The sequence below is a fragment of the Rhinoderma darwinii genome, chromosome 7, assembly GCF_050947455.1.
Source record: "Rhinoderma darwinii isolate aRhiDar2 chromosome 7, aRhiDar2.hap1, whole genome shotgun sequence".
Lineage (NCBI taxonomy): Eukaryota > Metazoa > Chordata > Amphibia > Anura > Rhinodermatidae > Rhinoderma > Rhinoderma darwinii.
In genome coordinates, this window is record NC_134693.1 from 22578744 (window position 1) to 22604910 (window position 26167).

At 42.9% G+C, this 26167-nt stretch overlaps 1 protein-coding gene across 1 annotated transcript in view; it reads right to left on the reverse strand.

The window, feature by feature from the left end:
- LOC142657685 (calcium-activated chloride channel regulator 1-like) overlaps positions 1 to 26167 on the reverse strand; it is a 1094600-nt gene that overhangs the window by 535271 nt on the left and 533162 nt on the right. The window lies entirely within an intron of this gene.

Sequence of the window (26167 nt, forward strand, 5' to 3'; positions counted from 1 at the left end):
CCATGCAGTGGACCTTCTCCGTGCAAGTGAGAAGAGGTTGTATAGTTGCAGTTGATGCCTTTCTTGAACTGTCTGAGTAAGCTTAACAGATAAGTACATGATGGCGGCCATTATTCATGAATGTATTAGCTGAGACTTAGCAGGCACTCACAAATACTGCCATTCACGGACAGGATTAAGACTCCAAACAGCGCTGGTGGGCAGAGGCCAGGGGCAGAGCAGATACTGAGATCCTGCACATGTGTTTTCACTTTCCTCTCTTCAGCACAGTCCCTGTGTGGCACTTCAGGGAGAATTATGAAAGTGGCGTGTAATTCAGAGAACTAATGTCTTTTTCTCCGGGAGTAATGCAAACGGTTGTGGTAGATTGTTTTCTATTGAAGGAAATATCAGATTCTATTTGCTAGGTATTCTGTTTAGATAACTACATCCTATTAACCGCTTCGCCACTAGCAGGGTCTTCGCAGCGCCATAAAGCGCCTGTTAGGGATTTTTAAAACAATATATCTTTGTCGCTGAAAAGCCGTCAGCAACGGTGTGATTGAGATATTTGTATATTGAAAGTTAAGGCAACTTCTGAAAGGAAGGCTTTCTTTGAACCGATTTGACAGACCTTTGACTCATGTCCCTGTAGTAATAGTTCCTGAAGTTTTCCTAGACTGAGCAGTACAGGAGGGATCCTACTTGGGAATATCAAATTCACTAAATGTCTGGGCCGAAAAGTAGTTATATGGCTCCAGAGGCAAGTCAAGATTCAGGCAAGAAATATCAGCTTTTTCAACTTGCTACTGTAACACAGAGATATAATGGGGAAATAATAGGATTTGACAAATGGTAATGACGGAAAACTCTTGGAACTCCATCGAGGTAGCCATGTCTCAAGGTTGAAGATATGCAACTAGTCAGAAAACCGAAAATTTGTGATGTCAATGGGACCTGAGAAGTAAAGTAACTAACTAAATAGTAGGTAACCCAGAAATTGGAATTTTTCAATTTCTAGTATATTTCTCAGCCCAACCATGTTCAGGACCTTAAAGGGTTTGTCCAGTTTAGAAAAGCCATTTTCATATACCCTGTTAGGAAATTTTGAGTTAATAGAGGGGGAATCCCTAGTTCAGGATCCTCATCTCTTGGTCAGAGTGGAGAGTGGTTACAAAGACCGTCATTTACTCTGAATGGGCACTATGTAATGCTTAATTTCCCCTGTGATGGCGCTGCAGGGAAATTGAACACACTGCTTGGCTTCCCACAGATTACAGCTGATCGCTGGGGTTCCTGGCAGGAGGACTTGTTCTGATCTGCTTATTGTCAAGGGATCCTTATAACAAGTAGGAATTGTCCAAAGCGGAGAACCCCTTTTTAAAGTGCATGTCTGTTACAATAGTTTTAAGTCCAGCATTTTGTGCTGATTAATTTCTTTTGTGCTGCAAATTGCGACGTTTGCCATTTTTAGGCCACCCTCGCCACTTTTGTAAAAATGGGTGTGACTTCTCAAAATGGCAGGACCACAGCGGTACAACAAATTTATTATAATTTACTTCAGAAAACTGTCGTAACTTATAGCGGAAACCTATGACAGCTTCGTAGATTTCAGTCTGTATGGTCGGGCCCTATACCTTCTCTCTCTAGATCAAACTACCCTCCCCATCAGACTACCCCCCATTCTCATCAGACAATTAAAAAAAAAAAAAAAAGAAGTATACTCACCTCACCGCTAATCTTCACTTCTCCCCTCCAGGTCCCCTCAGGCTGCCTCAGCATGCCGCAGCTCATACAACATACTGATGCCAACAGGGCCGATTCTAGCTTTTGTGCCTGAGATGAATATTGAAATGGCGCCCCCCATCCTCCTGGCTGTTCTACATCACTAGCAGCCTCACAAAAAAAATAAATTATACAACCCATTATCTCGCTGCAGATCATACAGTGACTATAGTACTCAATAGAGGCAGAATAAACATTTACATTAAGTGACTCACAGGATGTTTCTATCCGGTCAAGACCTCTATGATGACTTCTCCCGGCCACGACCCATTTCTACAGTTTTTCGCTCAGATGTCTTCAGTTTCTCACTTTTCAAACATTTCTGCACCTATAAACGAAGATAAAATTCTCATGGTGCCACACATTACGCCCCTAAATATAATAGCGCCATACACTGCACCTCCAATTCTAATACAACCATACACTGTGTCCAATTATAATAGCACCATACACTGTGTCCCACACACACATAGTGCCCCCTGCAGATAGTGCCCCCCATAGAGCCCCCTGTTTTTGTGCCCCCTGTAGACAGTGCCCCCCAAAGATAGTGCTCCACCTATAGCCCCCTGCAGATAGTGCTCTGCATATAGCCCCCACCCCCTGTAGATAGTGCTCCACATATAGCCCCCACATACAGCCCCCCTAGAGATAGTTTTTCACATATAGCCCCCACCGCCTGCAGATAGTGCTCTACATATAGTCCCCACCCCCTGTAGATAGTGCTCTACATAAAGTCCCCACATACAGCCCCCCTGTAGGTAGCGCACCACACATAGCCCATCACACTTTTAACAGAATTTTTTTTTTACATACTGACCTAAACCGGTTCCCGTGCCGTCTTCTTGCAATGCAGACATGCTCTCTTCGTAGCAGATCTGATGGGGCTGAACGATGTTAAAAGGTGCCTCATTAAAAGGTGCTAAGTGGCAGGGCAAATCATTCTGCCCAGCCAATCAGCGCCATTCAACATTGCGTCGTTAAAAGGCGCTGATTGGCAGGCTGCCTTGCCCTGTCATTCAACGACGCAAGCGGCGCGATGACAACATACCACACACGAAATGTGGACAGGTGGGGCACTATTTTTGGCAGAAAGCAGCCATGTTTTTCTCTTACAGGAAAACCTGTTTAATCTGTTAGGTTTCTCTTTTACCCTCATTTTAAATACATTTTGGGGCCATGCCACCAACTGAGTTTTTCCCTTTTATATAAAGGCTCACGGGACCAAACCCATTCAAAATTAGATTGCTCCTAATATGTGGCTTTTACAAAACTTTTAGCAAAATCTGTTAAATCTCTATCACCAAATTTATGTGTAGAGAGCGGTGTGGTTATTAGAAATTGTTAATAAATCTAACCACAGCAATTAAGTTTGCATCTTCATGTACTCAACAGTAAAATGCAATAAAAAGTATATTGGGTGGAAATTTTATTAATATATAAATATAAAATTTATGACTGGGCCACGCAAGTTGAAACGAACAAGAACGGAAAAATAAATAAGAGCTAAAGTTGTGCCCTTTCAAGTGCCCGAAGAGTTAAAGGAGTGTGCGTGGGAGGTCCGGTCGTTTTTGTGGTACTGATATTGCGGTTCTTAACATGTTCATGGCGTGACGTCATGTTTGTGGAGCAGAGCAGTAAATGCATGCCTTCTGCTGTGGTAACCCTTATGAAAAACGGCCGCAAGTATGCGAAGGAAACTTGTATGCTTGTATTACATACGGCTAGGAAGACCATGCTGTGAACTCACAAAGCACTCAGGATAATGTGTGTGTGCTAAGCGTATATATATGTGTGTGTAGAAATGCGATATTTACAATGGGGTTCCATCCAGCGGAAATTCCGACCTGCAGACAATTCCCTACAAAGCCATGAAAAATGCCACTTGCCCTACATGCAATGATAAATAGCAAGGCAGGGGCTGAGGTTTCAGTTTTTATTCTCATGTTGGAGGGGGTGAGAGGGGTTTCCGTACTAGCAAGTAATCCCATAATGAATTGGGCAAGCAAGCTAATAATTGAAGCCTCTTTATAATGTACAGAGTTGTTAATTCACCAGGTCATTGAAGTAAGAGGGCCTGAAGGGCATTTTAAAGGGATAGGGATTAATAAAGTAAAGGTCCTAGTTCAGCCATATAGATACATTACAACATTTATTATTACGATCTTATCGCTCAAATTATAAGGGTCTTCCCATATAGCTGGGGGGTGGTTGTCCTGTTCATTTATTTTTTCTTTTAAGGAACGGATCTGAAGGGAGCAAACGTTTACAAGTAAGCTATTCTCTCGTTTGGCCCTGATATCTTTTTATTTCCTTATATAACAAATGCTTAGATTCCACCTTCTTTTATTGGACAACCTCTTGGAGAAAGGTATTTTCCCCGAAAAAGAAAAATCCCCAATAAATGCAAATTGTTTATTTCTTCCATGCTCTCAAGTTGTAAAAATTTAGATGAAGACTGGTGTCTGAAACGCCAGTCTTATTAAACTCCCTGTAAACAGGGAGATGTTCCCCTCGACATGATGCAAATGCATTGGAACAAGCGATCGTCCCCATACATAGCTCCAGGGCCGCCAGTACTAGTGCTAAAGCTGTAAGGGGTCCAAACCAAACCTAACTGAAAGGGCGCCCGCCAGCAGCTGCTGTTGCCGACTGCCGCCGCTTACTACAGCCTTTCCGCCCACCCGGCTTGCCTTTGGTGGAAAAAACATGCCCCCATTCTTTTCACAGAAGTAAAGTCGTGGGCCGCGGCCTTCCCTGGCTGTAGAAGCTGCTGTTCACCTCTCGTCATGGGGTCCGGCCGTCAAACACTGCCACCCAGCTCCTCCCCTGCTGGTAAACTTCTGCTGTATGCAGAGTATGTCCCGCCCGCCTCCTCTTCTACTAAACTCCTCCTCCTCCAGGTGAACTTAATAGCATAGCTGCGTAAAGAGAGGAGGAGTCAAGTTATAGCGTGGGGCCGGCGTTCTCCGATCCCCGCCATTTTCTGGAGCCTAAAGGCTGGACCTGGAAGACCTGTAAGTCTGGATTCATCGCCTGATAAGGACTGGTTATGGGACAACGAGGACTGGAGTGGGAGCCAACAGCTCTTCTGACACAGTAAGTGTCTGAAGGTGCTGAATAAGTATTAGGCCCTGTTCTCACAGAGTATTTTGCAGGCAGAAAATATCTGCCTCAAAATTCCTTCAGGAATTTTGAGCCAGATTTTGACCTGCCTTCCCTTTCTCTCGGTTTTTGCGGCATTTTTCGCCCACAGCGATTGAGGAAGCTTTTTCTGCCTCCCTTTGATTTCAGTGGGAGGTCAGAGGCGGAACCGTGGCAAGAAAGAACATGCCGTTCCCCACCCCCCCCCCCCCGCAAATAGCTCCCATTGATTTCAGATTAAATCAATGGGAGGGAGGTTTGCACTGATTCTGACGTAGTTTCCACGTCAAAATCAATGTAAAAAAACTTTGTGTGAACTGGGCCTTATTATTAGAGGAGGAACACACTAGGTGCATATTACATTAGCAGCAGAGTGGATGAGATTTGGACAAATCTCATCCACACACAGCAGAAAATATCTTACCCCGGCCGTAGTCTAGAAGACAGGACCTTCTATTCTGAGCACAGCCCGGCCTCCTGTCATGACGTTTCATCACATGTGACAGCAAATCAAAGGCTGCAGCGGTCACATGGACTTTAGCGTCATCACAGGAGGCCGGGCTACGCTCAGAACAGAGAGACGCGTGGCCTAGACTACGGCCGGGGGAAGTTTAAACTTTTTTTTCCTGCAGACTTTCCGCATTGGACATGCAGCCCAAAAAACTGCACCACTATTTGCTGGCCGAATTCCCTGCGGCTATCGCTATAGTTTTACGCAGCGTATCGGCCTAGTGTGTTCCTACGCTTATTCCTTATTCCTAGTTCCTTATTCCTAGTGTGTTCCTACTTGTGTTCCTACATATCCGCCTAGTGTATTCCAACTCCTGAAGCTGCTGCCTGACTCTAAATAAACAGATGATTCAGTAGAATTTGTATTTGTTTTTTTATGTATCACACAAAGAGCGTGATATGGTGCTGGACGGAGTACCGTTAATGGGCGGTGCCACGGGAGGGGGGGGGCCCAGACAATTTGGCCGTATGGGGCCCTGAAATTCCTGATGGCGGCCCTACATAGCTCCATGTGAAATGAGCAAACCAGCGCCGAGCTGCCTCATTGATCGGCGCTAATTTTTACGGCCAATATTGGCGGTGTAAAAGGATCCTTAGCCTGCAGCTTCATGAGATATCATGTTTGACCCACACGTTCCGGTTTTAAATGAACACACAAATGGCAGGTTTGGAAATAACACATGATTTTTGGAACAATGTAACATTTTCATTTTTGGCTGGAGGTGCACTTTAACATGTTTCCAAGGAATAAAAGAATCATTTATCTTGGATGGAGTTTTCCTTTAAGTGTGAATGACATGATTGCAATATATATATATATGGATATGTAATATATAAATACATATATAGTTTATCTATGGTAATTCTAAAAACAAATTCAACATGTTACCGAGTCAGCCCGCTCCCCCCGGTACTAGCACGTGACACTACAGATTGCTTTATCTTTATTATTACAGTAGTTTGTTTTGATATTTTTTTTTTTTTAAGGTTATGGCGATTCTATTACTTGCAGATTTGGACACCGTACATTAAACTTGCCAGGAAAATACAGACCATGTTCTAAAAGTAAATGGATATGAACACGGTTTTGTAGAGTTGGCTAGTACCAGCATCTTAAAAGTGGCTATTTTTACCTAGGAATTTATAGTTAATTACAAAACGTGTCATACAGCTTCAGGAGCACATTGCTCAATAGACTGGCTATAGGCCATGCCTTTAAAAAACAGGATTAATTTGATCACCACTTGCACAGATTACTAAAACTTGACAATTTAATCTAACCATAGACTGACTTTCAGATAATAAAAGTGTAACTCGATGCGGTAACATTGCAGCGCTCACATGCCGCACTATATTACTAGGGGGATTTTGTTACACAAACCACAGCCTCGTTCAGCAATAAAAACTACATGGCTGCATAAGTAAAGAAACATGAAACTCAATTTCTTCCTAATTTTTTTTAATAAAAATTCCACAATTTATAAGACAAATTTGAAAAACAGTTCTGTTTAACGCAGGTTTCTTAGCACATATAAGAGACCACACAAAGATCAGAGAATTAACCCCTTGTTTGTAAATAGGAAAGTTCGAAAAATGTTCTACTGTACTTTGCTCTTTTCTTGACTGATCTTAACATCAATGATATACCGTAGTAGATATTCATATACGGACTGTAAGTCGAAAATATATCCCGGACCGTACAAAGTTCAGGGTGCCGGACTCCTACCATCATAGTTATCCCTGCGGGATACTGTCCCGTACTATAATCATGTTTTGAGTACGGCACAGTATTCCCGCAGGGAGGCAGGGACTCCAAGCATCATAGATAACTATGATGCTAGGAGTCCAGCTTCCTGAACTGCGTTCGCTGCGGGAAATACTGCCATATATCACATCGGCGTGTAAATAGCAGGTTTTTCTAAATCCCTTTTCTTAATTATAAATATCTCAGGATGCTGTAGATTCAATGCTCTTTTTAACCCTCAGAGGTTCTTTCTGCTGAGCTCATTACTGCCCCCTGCTGATCAAAACGGAGTGTAGAAGTGACAATCGCTTTTAGTAAATTTGTGGTTCTTTTCAAAGTCCAATTGACCATAGGATTGACAACCCAATTTGAATAGCTTAAAGGGCCTGTCCAGTCGGATATGATAATTTTCAAGTTGTTTTCATTTGTGGAACCTTGGATCAGGTTCCTGTAAAGGCTTGCACCCATCATTTTACATCAAATCTTCTCTCCGGTGCTGTGATCATCTTCCTTTCCTCAACTTTGGATATGATGCCATGCCTGAATTGCTATAGTCAGCCCTGACAGCTCTGCTCTTGTAGAATTGCGCGAGTGGCTAAAAGCTGCCAGTGCAAGCATGGTAGAAGTAATAGCGTCGTATACCAACATCAATTTCAGACTACCACTTCCCTCCTGTGGCAATATATGAGGAGATGTAAGTCTGAGGCTTTGCTGATGGCTGTAATTTTACCAAAGTGGAGCGGGCACAAGTAGTGATGTCACTCACCAGCGTCTGCCTGCCCCCCCCCCCACTTTATTCTGAAGCGGTGGGCCAGAAGAGAAGTAGCAGGGAACAAAGGCTAGGTGATTATTATTGAGAAGAAAACCCCATTTGCCACTGACTTCACTTGCCACTAGGGTCTATTTCTTATGGGTCTATTCACAAATAATCTATTAGACATTTAGGGTATGTTCACACGGCAGCGTCCATTACGGCTGAAATCACGGAGCTGTTTTCAGGAGAAAACAGCTCCGGAATTTCAGACGTAATGGCATGTTGCCAGCGTTTTTCGCTGCGTCCATTACGGACGTAATTGGAGCTGTTTTTCCATGGAGTCAATGGAAAACGGCTCCAATTACGTCCCAAGAAGTGACAGGCACTTCTTTGACGCGGGTGTCTTTTTTACGCGCCGTCTTTTGACAGCGGCGCGTAAAAAAAATGACCATCGGCACAGAACATCGTAAAGCCAATTCAAATGAATGGGCATATGTTTGCCGGCGCATTGGAGCCGTATTTTCTGACGTAATTCGAGATTAAAACGCCCGAATTACGTCCGTAAATAGGATGTGTGAACCCAGCCTTATAATGATTTGAGGGAATTTATTCACCCACCAGTGCGACGTTTCAGTCCAGCAGGACCTTTCTCAAGCATGTTTGAGAAAGGTCGTGCTGGACTGAAACGTCGCACTGGTGGGTGAATACATTCCCCCTTTTCCCTGGATGTGCTGCCTTGTCTTTTATTTGAGGATCTTACCTATGGGACTTTGGATCAGGTCCCTCTGAGGCTTGCACCCGGTATTTGGATTATACCTTTGTCTCCGATGCTGTGATATTTTCTTTTTTGTATTAATAAGGATTTGTCCGGTGTACAATGATAACAAAGATTGTGATAAAATTAGAACTGGACGTGTTCTGTATAGATGGACGATGGGTTCGCCGGAATCATTTCTTGAATGGTTGCTTACCCAACAGTTATGGCCGGCTTAGTGTCTTTTCTATGGGGCGATTATCGGGTAAAATTTCATAATATTGACCAAACGTTTGCAACTATTGTCCAGTGTAAACATGAGCAGCGATTGCACGATCAGCGAGAAATTGTCAGATATTTCAGATGACCTAAAAATAATCGTTTGTGGGCAGTAGATCCCCTTGTGTAAACAGACATCGGCCAGTCTTTAGCAGAAGAGACAGGAGGTGAAGAAATGTTGGCCGAGGCATATAGTAAGATCAAAGGAGCACAGACCAGTGATCTCAAAAGCGAAATTTCCCCCAAAAAAAGATACAATTTTTGTCGCCTATAAATACATTTGAACATTAACGACTCGCTATATCATCGATCGGCACTCTTTTTTTTTTACATTTTTTATTTACATGTAAAAGGTTAAACTTTAGACGTGTCCTGAGGGGTCATTGTGGGGGTCCATGAACAGGGAGACCAATTCTTAGAATGAAGAAGCTTACTGTAGATTGTTGGTGTCCCTCATGATTGTATCTAAGATCTGTAGAACTTCCTTGGGCTTGTTTTTTTTTTTTTCACTCCTCAGGGATTGAAATGTTCAGTGGATGCCAGCGGAACCACGTGAACCTATGTTCGGCCATAACACTTGACTTTAGCTAACAGAAAATTTCCAGGTAGAAGAACCCCCCCCCCATTACTTACACATGCCGTGATTCTGTATATAGGTTGACTCAAGCGTCTCAAAACAGCTGCATTGAGTTAGTACATAGATATGTAAGATAGAGAATTATACCTAAAGATCACACATAAGCGGCTCAAGTGTTTGATATTTACATCCAGGAATTAACTCTCGGTCTACTCCAGCTGCCTTGCATTTTTTTCTCATGTATGCAATAATATTTCCAATGCACAGGTGTCTTAAAGAAGATAAATCACAATTGACGGCAACGTTGGCAGACTGTGAAACTAAGGTCAAGAGTTGAATTAGCGCAGGAATTAACCTAGAATTATCGTAAGGGGTGGTCCTTTTAGCTCAGCTCTTAAGCACATTTCTGAGTAATTTTAAGCCGACTGTATTAAGTGCTTTTAATTCAATACTACTCATGAGTTTGAAGGTGGTAGACAGAAAGAAAAAGTATATGCCCAAAAGTGTCAGCGGCTCTTGAAGTACATGGTAAGATTACAGGGCATGTAGGGCTACGTTCTAGAATATCAAAGCCCGAAGCACACCTCTGTCTGCTACCCACCCAAACCCCCTTCTCCAGCAAGATGTCATGCGGCCAAACAAGGTGAGTATAAAACATACAAAAATACATTACAAAAAACAACTTTTAACTTATTGTCCTCTCGTTTTCAATTCAATATTGCATACATACAAAATAGGAGACCCCATACCAAAGATCAAAATTACCCCTATTAAGATGCTGGGTTTTAGCACCTAAGCCATATTTGTTTTCCCCTTCATTAAATTATCACTAGCCTTGTGCCAATTCCGCACCCCTTTACCTGATAAGACTTTGTTCACATCTGCATTCGTATTTCAATTTTGCTATTCCGAAAACAAAAATAAAGATATTGCCGGATCCGTCACATGTCGGACACCAACGTCGTCCGAGGGACCCATTAACTTTAATGGGGTCTGTTGGCATTCCGTCATAGTGTGCTTCAATTGACATAAAAAAATAGCACTATATGCTGCGACAGAATCTGCGGTGGCGGATCCTAACGGAGCTTCCACGCAGATCTGAGCAAAGGCTAACAAGGCAAATCATCTAGAGAGGGGAGTCCGGCACAGGCACTTCCCACAATGTAGCAAAGAGGATAAGACCATTTATGAAGGAAGCCTCCCTCTCCAAGAGTCCCATAGTAGTTGCATGATATGACTCTATGGTACGTGCGACCTTGATCTCTTCATTAAATATAACACTATAAGTAAGGCCACAATTTCGATATTCGAGGCGAGTGGCAGAGAAAGATCAGTGACACCGGTTTTAATTCTACATCTTCTTATTTGCCAAGAGGCTTAAGGCTGAGGAGGATGGCTATGGGTGAAATAAGGCACATTGGGTTGGTTTTTCTAGTCTCTGCTTTTCCAAAAACTTCTACCAAAACAAATAAAGAAGCAAACCAGAGAAAAGCTTTGATCTTCAGTTTATAATTGGAAGGCATCTGTAATGTTCCTTCAGAGGAGGGGTACACAACCTGCGATCCGGGATGCATAAAACACGCCACCTATATTCATCTATCATCTATCTGTGTAGACAACACTGTTATGTTATCGGAGGGAGGTCTCCATATTGGAACATCTGAAAGACGGGTTGGGCTAGTATGTTAAAGGGGGTTTTACACTGGGCGATTATCGGGCAGACGAGCGTTCATAGAATTTGCAGCAGATGAACGAACAAATCGTCAATCATCTGCTGATCGCAAGGTTTTAAAAAAGTAAAATATTATCATTGTCGGCAGCACATCTTGCTGTGTAAACAGGGAGACGCACTGCCGACATGATAATAATGTATGGGGACAAGCGATCGGAGTAATGACCGCTCACCCCCATCCACAGCTCCGTGTGACAGGAGCAAACGAGCGCCGATCAACGATGTCTCGTTGATCGGCGCTCGCTGCACTGGCCGATTATCGGCCGGTGTAATAGGGTCTTTAGAGGCAATGAGATCATCTCAGCCTAGTCACATGGGTATCATCTTCCAAAAGGTGGCTGCATGCTTGTGTAGGAAAGTAGCTGCTATTAGGGGTCAGGTGGTCTGGGTTCCAGAGGTGGGATGGGGTCCCTACCAAGCTTTATCCTGGGGACAGCCACAGTTTCCCCAAATACAGTGACAGCCACAGTGTCTTTAGATATAGGGACTTGCAAAAGACAAAATTAGTCAACACCTCCAAAGTGAAATAAATGGGCAGCTGCACGTCTGTAGAGACTGCAAACACAAAGATGCAGCAGCATCTGTCTGCGGGTGCAACAATTATTTATTAAATAGCAAAAACAATGGGTAAAACTGCCACGTAAAGAAACTTAGCAACCAGTGCCAGGCAGCTGCTGCAAAGGCAAACAAAATCATGGGATGCATCAAAAGATGATCGGGAAAAGAACATAGTTTTGCCTTCATACAAATCACCAATTAGACCACACATGGAATATTGTGGGCAATTTTGGGCATCTGTGTATATGTAGGACATGGCTGAACTAGAGCGGGTGCAAAGGATATTAAAGAAATGGGTGGATTTCAGTACCAAGAAAAGGTATTCACTTTAGAAAAAAGATGGCTGAGGGGAGATCTAATTACAATGTACGAATATATGAATGGTAATACAGAGATCTGTCTAATGATCTTTTTACAGCTAGGCCTGTAACCACGATAAGGTGGCATTCCCTAGTCTAGAGAAAGGAAGGTTTTACCATCATCATAGATGGGGATTCTTTACTGTAAGAGCAGTGAGGGCACATTACATCCACTTCCTGTTTTTTTTTTTTGCCTTCCTCTGGATCAACACGGTAGGATTATAGGTTGGACTTGATTAACCTGTTCCTGTTTTTAACCTTATCAACTATGTAACTGCTTTTTCACATTGTCTGTTTTATATGAGCACAAGCGCAACCATTAGCTTATTGCACGGAGAGCTGCTTTGCATCACATCAGGGATAAAAATGATTATAAAGTAAAAGCAATTAAATCACCAGTGGGAAAAAGAAAACGATCAGGTAATTTCCATACATCGGTTTGCTTAATCGTAATGTTCATTGACAGATTTAATATGATGAGATTTTTGACATATTCACAATGTATATATTATTATTTCTGGTGCCAGATTCGTTATTCCAGGCATTGTGCTGCGCGTATATGTGTTGAATTTTGAGAATTAGCATTGGGACTTTGATTCCCAGTTCTTGGTTATGTTTCTCAGACCATCCAGCTGGTGTTGCGACATTTTTGTCTGGTCAACGTTATTGTTAGCTGAACTGGAGAGAATACAAAATGAAATGAATATGAGTCAGGAAATCTTCCCAGAGCTGAAATATTGCTGCAGCTGGATTCAACTGTGAAGATAGCATCCATGTTGGCATAGTCTTTCTGCCACTCATTTACAATCTGAATGGATGCACGTAAATATATTAACTTCTAAAAATGCAAAAAACAATACAGAGACCTAGGCCACATTCAGATTTCGAGAGGGGGCACTTAGGGAGGGTTTCATAATACCTGTAAACAATCGTATAAGCCTTTCATGAGTAGCCAAGTTAAATGATAACATTATTTTATGATAAAAGTTCCTGATACATATTTGAGACATTGTTTTTATTCATAAATATTGTGGTATATATTTGATACAGTTTATTTTGTCTGTTTGCTTTTATCTACACTACCGTTCAAAAGTTTGGGGTCACCCAGACAATTTTGTGTTTTCCATGAAAACTCACACTTATATTTATCAAATGAGTTGCAAAATGACTAGAAAATATAGTCAAGACATTGACAAGGTTAGAAATAATGATTTTTATTTGAAATAATAATTTTCTCCTTCAAACTTTGTTTTCGTCTTGGAATGCTCCATTTGCAGCAATTCCAGCATTGCAGACCTTTGGCATTCTAGCTGTTAATTTGCTGAGGTAATTGGGAGAAATTTCACCCCATGCTTCCAGAAGCCCCTCCCACAAGTTGGATTGGCTTGATGGGCACTTCTTGCGTACCATACGGTCAAGCTGCTCCCACAACAGCTCTATGGGGTTGAGATCTGGTGACTGCGCTGGCCACTCCATTACAGATAGAATACCAGCTGCCTGCTTCTTCCCTAAATAGTTCTTGCATAATTTGGAGGTGTGCTTTGGGTCATTGTCCTGTTGTAGGATGAAATTGGCTCCAATCAAGCGTTGTCCACAGGGTATGGCATGGCGTTGCAAAATGGAGTGATAGCCTTCCTTATTCAAAATCCCTTTTACCTTGTACAAATCTCCCACTTTACCAGCACCAAAGCAACCCCAGACCATCACATTACCTCCACCATGCTTGACAGATGGCGTCAGGCACTCTTCCAGCATCTTTTCAGTTGCTCACAAATGTTCTTCTGTGTGATCTAAACACCTCAAACTTCGATTCGTCTGTCCATAACACTTTTTTCCAATCTTCCTCTGTCCAATGTCTGTGTGCTTTTGCCCATATTGATGTTTTCCTTTTATTAGCCAGTCTCAGATATGGATTTTTCTTTGTCAGGCTGGGTTCACACGACCTATTTTCAGACATAAACGAGGCGTATTATGCCTCGTTTTACGTCTGAAAATAGGGCTACAATACGTCGGCAAACATCTGCCCATTCATTTGAATGGGTTTGCCGACGTACTGTGCAGACGACCTGTCATTTACGCGTCGTCGTTTGACAGCTGTCAAACGACGACGCGTAAAAATACAGCCTCGTCAAAAGAAGTGCAGGACACTTCTTTGGACGTTTTTGGAGCTGTTTTCTCATAGACTCCAATGAAAACAGCTCCAAAAACGGACATAAAAAACGCTGCGAAATCCCCGCGAAAAACGCCGAGAAAAACGCGAGTTGCTCAAAAAATGTCTGAAAATCAGCGGCTGTTTTCCCTTGAAAACAGCTCTGTATTTTCAGACGTTTTTGGTCACTACGTGTGCACATACCCTCACTCTGCCCTGAAGGCCAGCATCCCGGAGTCGCCTCTTCACTGTAGACGTTGACACTGGCGTTTTGCGGGTACTATTTAATGAAGCTGCCAGTTGAGGACCTGTGAGGCGTCTATTTCTCAAACTAGAGACACTAATGTACTTGTCTTGTTGCTCAGTTGTGCAGCGGGGCCTCCCACTTCTCTTTCTACTCTGGTTAGAGCCTGTGTGTGCTGTTCTCTGAAGGGAGTAGTACAAACCGTTGTAGGAAATCTTCAGTTTCTTGGCAATTTCTCGCATGGAATAGCCTTCATTTCTAAGAACAAGAATAGACTGTCGAGTTTCACATGAAAGCTCTCTTTTTCTAGCCATTTTGAGAGTTTAATCGAACCCACAAATTTAATGCTCCAGATTCTCAACTAGCTCAAAGGAAGGTCAGTTTTATAGCTCCTCTAAACAGCAAAACAGTTTACAGCGGTGCTAACATAATTGCACAGTGGTTTTCAAGTGTTTTCTAATCATCCATTAGCCTTCTAACACAGTTAGCAAACACGATGTACCATTAGAACACTGGAGTGATGGTTGCTGGAAATGGGCCTCTATACACCTATGTAGATATTGCATTAAAAGCCAGACGTTTGCAGCTAGAATAGTCATTTAGCACATTAACAATGTATAGAGTGTATTTCTGATTAATTTAATGTTATCTTCATTGAAAAAAACTGTGCTTTTCTTGCAAAAATAAGGAAATTTCTAAGTGACCCTAAACTTTTGAACGGTAGTGTACATTTTTATCTAAATAAATTTTTATATATCATTTTTGTGTGGTGCTTGAGGGCAGGTAATTGATTTTTTTAACATTATGAACATACCCAGCTATCAAATATGATAAATAGTATTAAAAACATGATCAATATTATCCACATTCCCATGAGAAGGTCTGTCTTACACAGCACATGGAGGTCTTGAAGGGCCTCGGGACCGAAGGGGCGCACATACGATATGTGCAACCTGTACAGTTGCACAGTGGCCCAGTAGGTGAGCGGGCTTCCTACAGTGTACTAGATTGAATATGAAGGACTAAGCTAATGAATGTCTTGGCTCACAATATTGGATAGACAGACTTAAAGGGGAGGTCTGTTTTTAGCTATTTAGGAGCACAGGGCCCATATATTGTCTATTGCTGCCTATGTCCACCTGTGCCGGGACTGCTTCCAGCAGGAACAACCGCTAAACAGGGGGTCCCACAGCTCTGATGGGCCGTGAACTCTTAATAAGTGCCATCTAAGACCTCCTCCTCCTCACCTAACTCAACCAATCCCCTTCTTCCTACTAGGCCCTAGATCCACCTCATGACCCTGTCATGTTCGGGCCTACACTACTACAATTTGATGAAGAAGAGGTGTTAGAACATCAATCAGTAGAAACATTGAGAAGATATTCAGTTAAAAATAAGCTTCTACTTTTTAACATCCATCTTTAGGCCCAATGCACACGACCGAAAAAATAGTCTGTAATTACGGACCCATTCACTTCTATTGTCCACGGACACCTTCTCCTGTGTATTTACGAGAAGGTGTCCGGGCCGTAGAAAGCCGCCACAAAAGATAGGACGTCCTATCTTTTGCTTTTCACGGACCGTGCTCCCATACTTTATATGGGAGCATGACCCGCAAATGTGGAAGACTGTCCACGGCCGTCGGCGGCCGGCCATGCTCTCAATCGCAGGCCATGATTACGGGCACGGTTGTGTTAATGGGGCCTTACCATCACATTTCTGTTTAAGAACATTGATGGAGTAATTGTCTATAAATTATGTTTTACTTTGACAAGAGGATGAGACTATCACATCTTTTCATTAGAAATATCATTATTCTTCTCATTCTGCAATTTAACAAGGTCACCAGCCATTAATAACAAAGCCTGTCTACAACGAGTTCGATTTGTATAGTTTAAAGGGGACGTACACGTAAAAAAGTCAAAGGTTTGTTGTGTTTATGTTCTTAAACTATAGACTGTTATATTAACAGAGGTATAGTCACAGATTGCAGGAGGATAAGGGTCCGGACGACCTTAAAACCAATTACATAGTGTGATTTATTAGTAATATATAATTCATTTAGTATCATCCTGATGAGATTTCCTTGTTGGATTAGTAATGTTGCTCTTTGTACGGTCAGCAATATTACGCATGCACTTCTATGTAGTGGACAATGGAAGCTTCAAATAATTCAAAGACTCTATTGAAGGAGTAGAGAGCAAGAGGCTATAGGATTTATAGGCTCCTGGACCCCAATCTGTAACAGGGCCCCCAACTTTGATGCATTATTTATAGTACTGGTCTCCTTATATGGGGTAGAGACCATTTCAACCTCCTCAGGCCTAGAGCCCGGTGGAAACCACAACCTTTGGACCCCCTATAGTTAAACCCCCCAGGATCCATAGTTTCACTGATATACACAGATGGCCCTACACGTGAGATAAATTTCAGCTCTAATCCACCGAAACGGGGTAATCTATTAACCTTTCAATGCCAGTTTTCTGGTGTTGAAAAATTGCCAAAATCTCAAAAGTTTTGGGCAGTTTACGCCACTCAAGCGGCAGGGCCCCTTTTTTTCTCTTTTTTTTTTTTTACCAGAAACGGGCGTAAATTAAAGAATAATTCACCTAGGAGATGAGGTATATTTTACTCTGTGGTGCGTAAAACGGTAGAGGCCCCTACTGAGCACTATATGTCACCCCCTGATCAGATGTAGTTGCATTCCCTGCATCCACAATTGAAACATCACAATTGTGCACGTCCTGCCAAAAGATGCAACACATTTTTGAATAAATGTATCGCACATTACTCCAGCGAACTGTTTATTAAGCCAGGCGTTTCATACATCTCCCCCAATGTGTCTGGGGGAAGCCTGACTGTCAAAGTATCAATGTCTTGTTATTTTGGGAGATAAATGCTACCATAGATGTCTGACAGCAGCTTAGGCTTCTCTACCTATAGCAGTAAACATCATTCCTCAAAAGTGTCCCTCTTTTCGAGGCACAGTCCCTTCTCAAGTCCCTCTGTCCCTCTTTTTTACCTGGGAAACAGATTTGCATTAATAAACATTGCTCCAGTACTGGTTCCTAACCGTATATTATTTCATCATGTGGTGCAATATGGATCTAAAAAATGTCTATGTTTCGTGGGAGAGACACTCAGGACTCGCTGACACTGAACCCGCCAGTCCCGCTGAGCTGACGGATACAGGTTTCAACGTTAGATACAGCTGATCTGTATAGCAGCTATATCTCAAAAAGTAAAAGTTATTTTTTTTAAAGTATTTAGAAAGTTGCACCAAACACACTGATAGATATTTTTATATACGGTATATATATAAAAGTATTTCAAAGGTGTACTTAGCCTTTAATGGGGGTTTCTGAATTATTTTAGTATAGGCCATCAATGCATAATTGGTAGGGGTCCAAGCCCCAGGACCCCGACCAATCAGCAGAGCAAAGGATCAGCGGTACTTGTTGGTGCACTGCAGCATCTTAGCTGTAGTACCTGGCACAATGATGTCTATATGAGTAGTGTAATACTTGGTACTGCACCCCAACCCCATTCAGACTTTTTAACTTAAAGGTGTTTTCCCATAGTTACATAATTACATAGTTAGTACGGCTGAAAAAAGACACATGTCCATCAAGTTCAACCAAGGGACGGTAAAAGGGAAGGAAAAATTTCTACACATAGGAGCTAATATTTTTTTGTTCTAGGAAATTATCTAAGCCTTTTTTGCAGCATCTCCTGTCCCTGCTGTGACCAGCTCCTGCGGTAGACTATTCCTTAGATTCACAGTTCTCACTGTAAAGAAGCCTTGTCGCCTCTGCAGGTTGAACCTTTTTTTCTCCAGACGGAGGGAGTGCCCCCTTGTTTTTTGAGGGGGTTTTACAAGGAACAGGATTTCACCATATTTTTTGTATGTGCCATTCATATATTTATATCAGTTAATCATGTCCCCCCTTAGTCGTCTTTTTTCAAGGCTAAATAGGTTTAATTCTTTCAATCTTTCCTCATAACTTAAATTCTCCATGCCCCTAATTAGCTTCGTTGCTCTTCTTTGTATTTTTTCCAACTCCAGGGCATCCTTTCTATGAACTGGAGCCCAGAACTGAACTGCATATTCTAGATGAGGCCTCACTAATGCTTTGTAAAGTGGTAATATTACATCCCTGTCCCGTGAGTCCATGCCTCTTTTAATACACGACAATATCCTGCTGGCCTTTGAAGCAGCTGATTGACACTGCATGCTGTTATTGAGTTTATGATTTACAAGAACACCCAGAGCCTTCTCAACAAGTGAATCCGCCAGTGTAGCTCCCCCTAGGACATATGATGAATGCAGGATGTTGGTACCCAGATGCATAACTTTACATCTAGGATATGTCATAAATGTCACATAGATGCAGGTCCCACCCCTGGGACCCGCACCTATTTCTAGAACGGGGCCCCTAAACATCGTTCTAGCTTTGTGGGACAAGCATCTATCTGACATTTATGACATATCCTATGAGTGAAGCGGCTCAGCCAGCACCACTGCCCCCTTATTCTGCTGATCGGTTGGGGTCCTAAGGGGGAGACCCTCACCAATCATACATTGATGGCAATCAATGCAAAATCCAGTAGAACCCCTTTAATTTGTTCTTTTCTAATGGAAGATGTGGGTGATTTAAGTACCCAGGGACAGACTGTAACTATAGGAATTGCAGAGGCAGCAGTTGTACCCGGGCCCTGTTGTCTAAATTATAAATGGCACATAGTGGGTGGGGGGTCTGTTACAGATTTTGCATTGGGGGCCAGGTTCAAGTTAAGCCTTTGATTTCAGATTTCCAGTGTATAGAAGAACTGGTTGATAAGACAGCTAATATAAACCTATGTAAAGTAATATCTGCTTTCAGGGGATGGACAGTGGAGTAGTAGTGGTTTGGGGTTTTGGTATATTATGTAGGGGACACAGGTAGCGCTATTACGTTCTAGGCCTTGTTAGCATTAGAAGAATAGCTCCTGCGCTGTTTATACCAATGTATTTACATGTAGGAGGAATGATTGATATTTCAAATCAATGTAAAAATGTTATCAGCTGGGAATCTGTGGATGTCATTAGCGGCCTCACATACCCCAGTAGCCGTGCCACATATGTTGTTCTGAGTTTATTATTGTTTGTGTAAGATTTATGGAATCTCCATGACTGGTGTCTGCTGACTTTGAAAGTGAAATAAGAGAAGCCGTGGAGTTTATGTAATGTTCAGAACTAAATAAACAAAGGACCAAGAACCTCCATCATTGTCACATAAACCAGACACAATAACGGACTGCAGATGAAAGCTAAAGTGCTGGAGTGACTGACACATGGGGAGAATGAATGAAGACCTTTCTACCTGCTCAAGTATCATCTATCTATCTATCTATCTATCTATCTATCCAGGGGCGTAGCTAGAGGCTCATGGGCCCCGATGCAAAAATTCTTACTGGGCCCCCCCCCCCCCCGCAAACTTCTCATGGCCGACGGTCCGCAGCTTTCAGCTGCATCGCTGGGTCTCCTAAGTGACCCAACAATGCAGAACTAGCAGCCGGGGCGTCACTATGGCTGGGTTCACACCCACTATTTACGGACGTAATTCGGGCGTTTTAGCATTGAATTACGTCCGAAAATGCGGCTCAAAAGCGTCGGCAAACATCTCCCCATTCATTTGAATGGGTCTTACGATGTTCTGTGCCGACGGTCATTTTTTTTTTACGCGCCGCTGTCAAAAGGCGGCGCGTAAAAAAGTGCCTGTCACTTCTTCAGACGTAAATGGAGCCGTTTTCCATGGACTCCATGGAAAACCAGCTTCAATTACTTCCGTAATGGACGCAGCGAAAGACGCCTGCACATGCCATTACGGTGCTGTTTTCTCCTGAAAACAGCTCCGTAATCTCAGCCGTAACAGACGCTGCCGTGTGAACATACCCTCAGGGCTTAAAATGTCCGGGAAATAGCCCCAATACATATGTGTCCGCCCAAAAAAAAAATGTGTATATGAGACAGCATAGCATATCTATAGCACTACGACCCTATAAACTATGGATAGGATTAGATACAGTGGCTCAGCAGACGGTATCACACATGATAGGATTAGATACAGTGGCTCAGCAGACAGTATCACACATGATAGGATTAGATACAGTGGCTCAGAAGGCAGTATCACACATGATAGGATTAGATACACAGCTCAGCAGACAGTATCACACATGATAGGATTAGATACAGTGGCCCAGCAGACAGTATCACACATGATAGGATTAGATACAGTGGCTCAGCACAGTACCACACGATAGGATTAGATACAGTGGCTCAGCAGACAGTACCACACATGATAGGATTAGATACAGTGGCTCAGCAGACAGTATCACACATGATAGGATTAGATACAGTGGCTCAGCAGACAGTACCACACATGATAGGATTAGATACAGTGGCTGAGGAGACAGTATCACACATGATAGGATTAGATACAGTGGCTCAGCAGACAGTATCACACATGATAGGATTAGATACAGTGGCTCAGCACAGTACCACACGATAGGATTAGATACAGTGGCTCAGCAGACAGTACCACACATGATAGGATTAGATACAGTGGCTCAGCAGACAGTATCACACATGATAGGATTAGATACAGTGGCTCAGCAGACAGTACCACACATGATAGGATTAGATACAGTGGCTGAGGAGACAGTATCACACATGATAGGATTAGATACAGTGGCTCAGCAGACAGTATCACACATGATCGGATTAGATATAGGGCCCAGCAGACAGTATCACACATGATTGGATTAGATACACAGCTCAGCAGACTGTATCACACATGATAGGATTAGATACAGGGCCCAGCTCGCTGACATTGCGTCTCCAGCGCTGGACCCAGGATAGGTAAGAATAATAATTTTGCTTCTTTATGTGTTACTGATTATTTTTGTGTGTTTGTGTTTTTTTTACAGGTTCGGTTGTTGGACTTCGGATTCGAGAACTTCAATGACGGAGTTTTTTTTATTCTCAATAAAATGGTTAATGAGGGTTGTGTTTTTTTATTTCAATAAAATATTTTTTCTATGTGCTTGTATCTTTTTAAACTTTATTATCACCGCCTTAGTAATGGCCGCCGGCTGATTGACAACCTTCATTACTAAGGCGGAGCTTAATGTTAGCAGGTGCAGAGGCTACACTAACCCCCATTATTACCCCGGTACCCACCGCCACCAGGCGTACTGGGAAGAGCCGGGTACGAACCAGTACCCGACCATCTGTAGTGACGGGCAGGCACCGGGGTGGACGCAGGCTGGTAGTATTAGGCTGGGGAAGGCCAAAAACAGTGGCCCTTCCCACCCTTGTAATGCTGCCTGCTGCTGCTGTGTTGTATCTGGCTGGTTATGAAAATTGGGGGGGGGCCTGACATCGTTCTTTCCAATTATTATTTTTTTTTTAAATGACGTGGGGTCCCCCCCATTTTCATAACCAGCCAGATACAATAAAGCAGCAGCAGGCAGCATTACCAGGATGGGAAGGGCCACTGTTTTTGTCCTTTCCCCTCCTGATAATACCAGCCTGCGGCCACCCCAGTGGCCGACCATCACAACAGATGGTCAGGTACTGGATGGTACCCGGCTCTTCCCAGCACCCCTGGTGGCGGTGGGTACCGGGGTAATAAAGGGGGTTAGTGTTAGCCCCTGCATCCGCTAACACTAAGCCCCGCCTTAGCAATGGACGTCGTCAATCAGCCGGCGACCATTACTAAGGCGGTAGTAATATAGTTTAAAAAAAAAACACAAAGACACAGAAAAAATATTTTATTGAAATAAAAAAAAAAAACACACAACCCTCATTAACCATTTTATTAATAAAAAAAAAGCTGTCATCGAAGTAGTCCTGGAATCTGCCGTAGTCCAACGACCGAACCTGTAAGAAAACACACAAAAAATGATTAGTAACACGTGTGTTAGGGTATGTGCACACACACTAATTACGTCCGTAATTGACGGACGTATTTCGGCCGCAAGTACCGGACCGAACACAGTGCAGGGAGCCGGGCTCCTAGCATCATACTTATGTACGACGCTAGGAGTCCCTGCCTCGCTGCAGGACGACTGTCCCGTACTGAAAACATGATTACAGTACGGGACAGTTGTCCTGCAGCGAGGCAGGGACTCCTAGCATCGTACATACGGTAACTATGATGCTAGGAGCCCGGCTCCCTGCACTGAGTTCGGTCCGGGACTTGCGGCCGAAATACGTCCGTCAATTACGGACGTAATTAGTGTGTGTGCACATACCCTAAGGCTTAGATACAGGGCCCATGTGTGATACTGTCTGTGGGACCCTGTATCTAAGCCTACCACAAGGTAGGCTTAGATACAGGGTCCAGCAGACCGTAATCTTATACAGTATAAGATTACTGTGTGCTGGGGCCCTGTATCTAAACCTACAGTGTGGTAGGCTTAGATACAGGGCCCAGCATACAGGATCACGCATGGGCCATGTATCTAAGCCTACCATGTGATTGGCTTAGATACAGGGCCCAGCAGACAGGATCACACAATCTGTGATCCTGTCTCATGGGCCCCCTAAGCCTGCTACATCGTAGGCTTAGGGGTTGTGCAGTCCCTAAACATTGATGGCCTATCCACAGGATAGGCCATCAATAGCTGATGTGTCGCCCGGGACCCGCAAATCAGCTGTTTTGAAGGGGCCGCAGCACTCGTACGAGAGCTGCTTCCCCTTCATTTCACTACTCGCTCACACTGTGAATCGCCGACACCGATTCACAGTGTGACCGGAATGAAGGGGAGCAGCTCTCGTACGAGTGCTGCGGCCCCTTCAAAACAGCTGATTGGCGGGTCCCGGGAGTCGGACCCCGCCAGTCAGGGCTAATCTTACCTTCCTCTTCGGCCGCGGCGGGAGTTCTGTAGTCTCGATGCTGTGCGCGGCGGCATAGCGCTGAGACGTCATGCGCTGCGCACAGCGCTTGACGTCAGGACCTCCGCTGCGATCCGGAACCAGGAAGGTAAGTAAAGTATGTTACTATAGTAACAGGGGCCCGCGGCCCGAGTTACTATAGTAACTTTTTATTGATGTGGTGCGGGGGGCCCCCTGGCTTCGGGGCCCGGTCGCAGTTGCGACCGCTGCGACCCCTATAGCTACGCCAGTGTATCTATCTATCTATCTATCTATCTATCTATCTATCTATCTATCATCTATCTATCTATCTATCTATCTATCTATCTATCTATCTATCTATCTATCTATCTATCTATCTCATATCTATCTATCTATCTATCTATCTATCTATCTATCTATCTATCTATCTATCTATCTATGTATCTATCTCATATCTATCTATCTATCTATCTATCTATCTATCTATCTATCTATCTATCTATCTATCTATCTATCTATCTATCTATCATCTATCTATCTATCTATCATCTATCTATCTATCTATCTATCTATCTATCTATCTATCTATCTATCTATCTATCTTTCCTTTTCTTTTCGCTAATCAGATCAGCAAAAGATCGACCTATCTATCCATTTCTAATCTCTAATTACATTTTTTTAAGTCTCTACGCCCATGTTTGCACTGTACATGTGGGCCCAAAAATAACACCTTCCACGCAGGAGAGGTTAGATAGTGCGGCCCTAGTAAATATTTTCTTCTTTCCCAGCACTTAGAAATAGGCAAGAAGTTGTAACTAATGGCAGCTATTAAACAGCGGAGAGATGGGGGTGTCTTTTGTCAGTGTGATTTGCTGTTGTCTCAGTGTGTTGTTAAATACTTGGCATGAAGTTGCTTGTGTTTGGCTTAGGCTAATTTGAGCCGATTAGTGTCTGTAAATCTCTTTAGCATCGGTACATTATATCTGGCTGTCACACGTCCAGTGTTTTTATTTGGAGAAGGTTTTGGCTAAGAGAACGCTGATTCCTACTGAGCGATATTTATTTTGCATTTTCATGCTTCCATAGATAATATTCTTTGCTGTGGTGGACAACATGGGAGACTGATTGAGAATACAAAAAGTTCCATTCTTCTTGATGCTCCCCAACCGGGCGAGGACTCCGAGACCCAGTCTAATTGATTTGTGCACGGCCAGGAATGTCATTTCATATCCCTAGCTAATTACAGATAAGATTGACGTACAAATGCTGCATTACACGCAGAGAACCACACAACGAGATTTTTTAAAGTAACTGGGAAAAAGTCAAATTGTTCTACAGGACAGAACTCAAACAGCTGCTTCAATGCTACAAAATGATATGCAGGAAGGTCTTCACTTTTTCCAGCAAAATTTCCAAGAGCAAAAATTACTTCCCCTTTGATCAAGTTGTTAACATTTCTATACGATCAGATCTTAGTTGTAACTGTTTTAGAAAATTTTGGGTGACAACCAAGAAGCCCAATATTATAGTGAACAAAGCGGCTGTAAACCAAGTTTTAAAGTCTAAATCGGTCTAGTTATACAATAATATGTCACGACCCCTGTTCTGTGTATCTATGAGTCTATGAAGTCTATGGGGTATCACATGAGCCTACCCAGTCATTTTATTAAAGGGTAACTAAACGTTCAACAAACTTATGACATGTCAGAAGTTTTGATTGGTGGGGGTCCGAGCACTGAGACCCCCACCAATCGCTCAAACAAAGCGGCAGAAGCGCTCGATTGAGCGCTTAGCCGCTTTGTTTCTGTTTGGCTTTTTCTGGATAGTCGATGTATCGTAGTACGAGCTCATAGACGTTCTACTGAGTTCGTACTCCGATACATCGATTTCCGGAAAAAGCCAAACAGAAACGAAGCGGCTAAGCGCTCACAGTGCTCGGACCCCTCACCATGACATATCAGAAGTTTGTTGAACGTTTAGTTACACAATAAGCTAGAAGGGTCAGTGAAAGGCTTTACACAATATTTACATTCAATAGGAGGGATTTATCAATACTGTTGTAAGAAGCATCAATGTATGAGATCGTCAAGATGGCAGAAATTGCGCCAACCCGATCAAAATGGTGCATGTGATTAGAGTGTGGATTTCCATTTCTCTGATTCAGAGCTGCAAATTCCCTTCATAGACAAAGAGCAGCCACTTCTAGAGGGAGCCGACTACATACTGTTTATACATTGAACTCAATAATAAAACAGTATGCAGTAAGCTCTTAAGCTCCCTCCAGTGGTGGCTGCAGGCAGCCAACATTTTTAATTTAACTTAATGACTGGCCTGTTTGGGCCGTAAAAGGGTATTCCCATCAGAGACATTTATGACATATTCGCAGAATATCCAAAGATTAGAAGGGAAAAAGCAGCACAGGTCCTGAGTTTAAGGGACGCTGCCAAATCGGACAAGCCCAATCCGATGTTATAAATGCCAAAAAATTAAAAGTATGGACAACAGCACACATCTCCAGAAGAAGTGAAGTTTGTGGATATGTCATAAATGTTTCTGATGGGAAAACCCCTTGAAAGGAAATCTGAAAGCAGTTTTGAGGCATCAAAATTGCTTACAGCACTAAATAGGGACAGGGAAGGTCAACGTGACAATACCTGCTTCTATATGTACCCCACCCATTTTGATGTACACATTATTTAT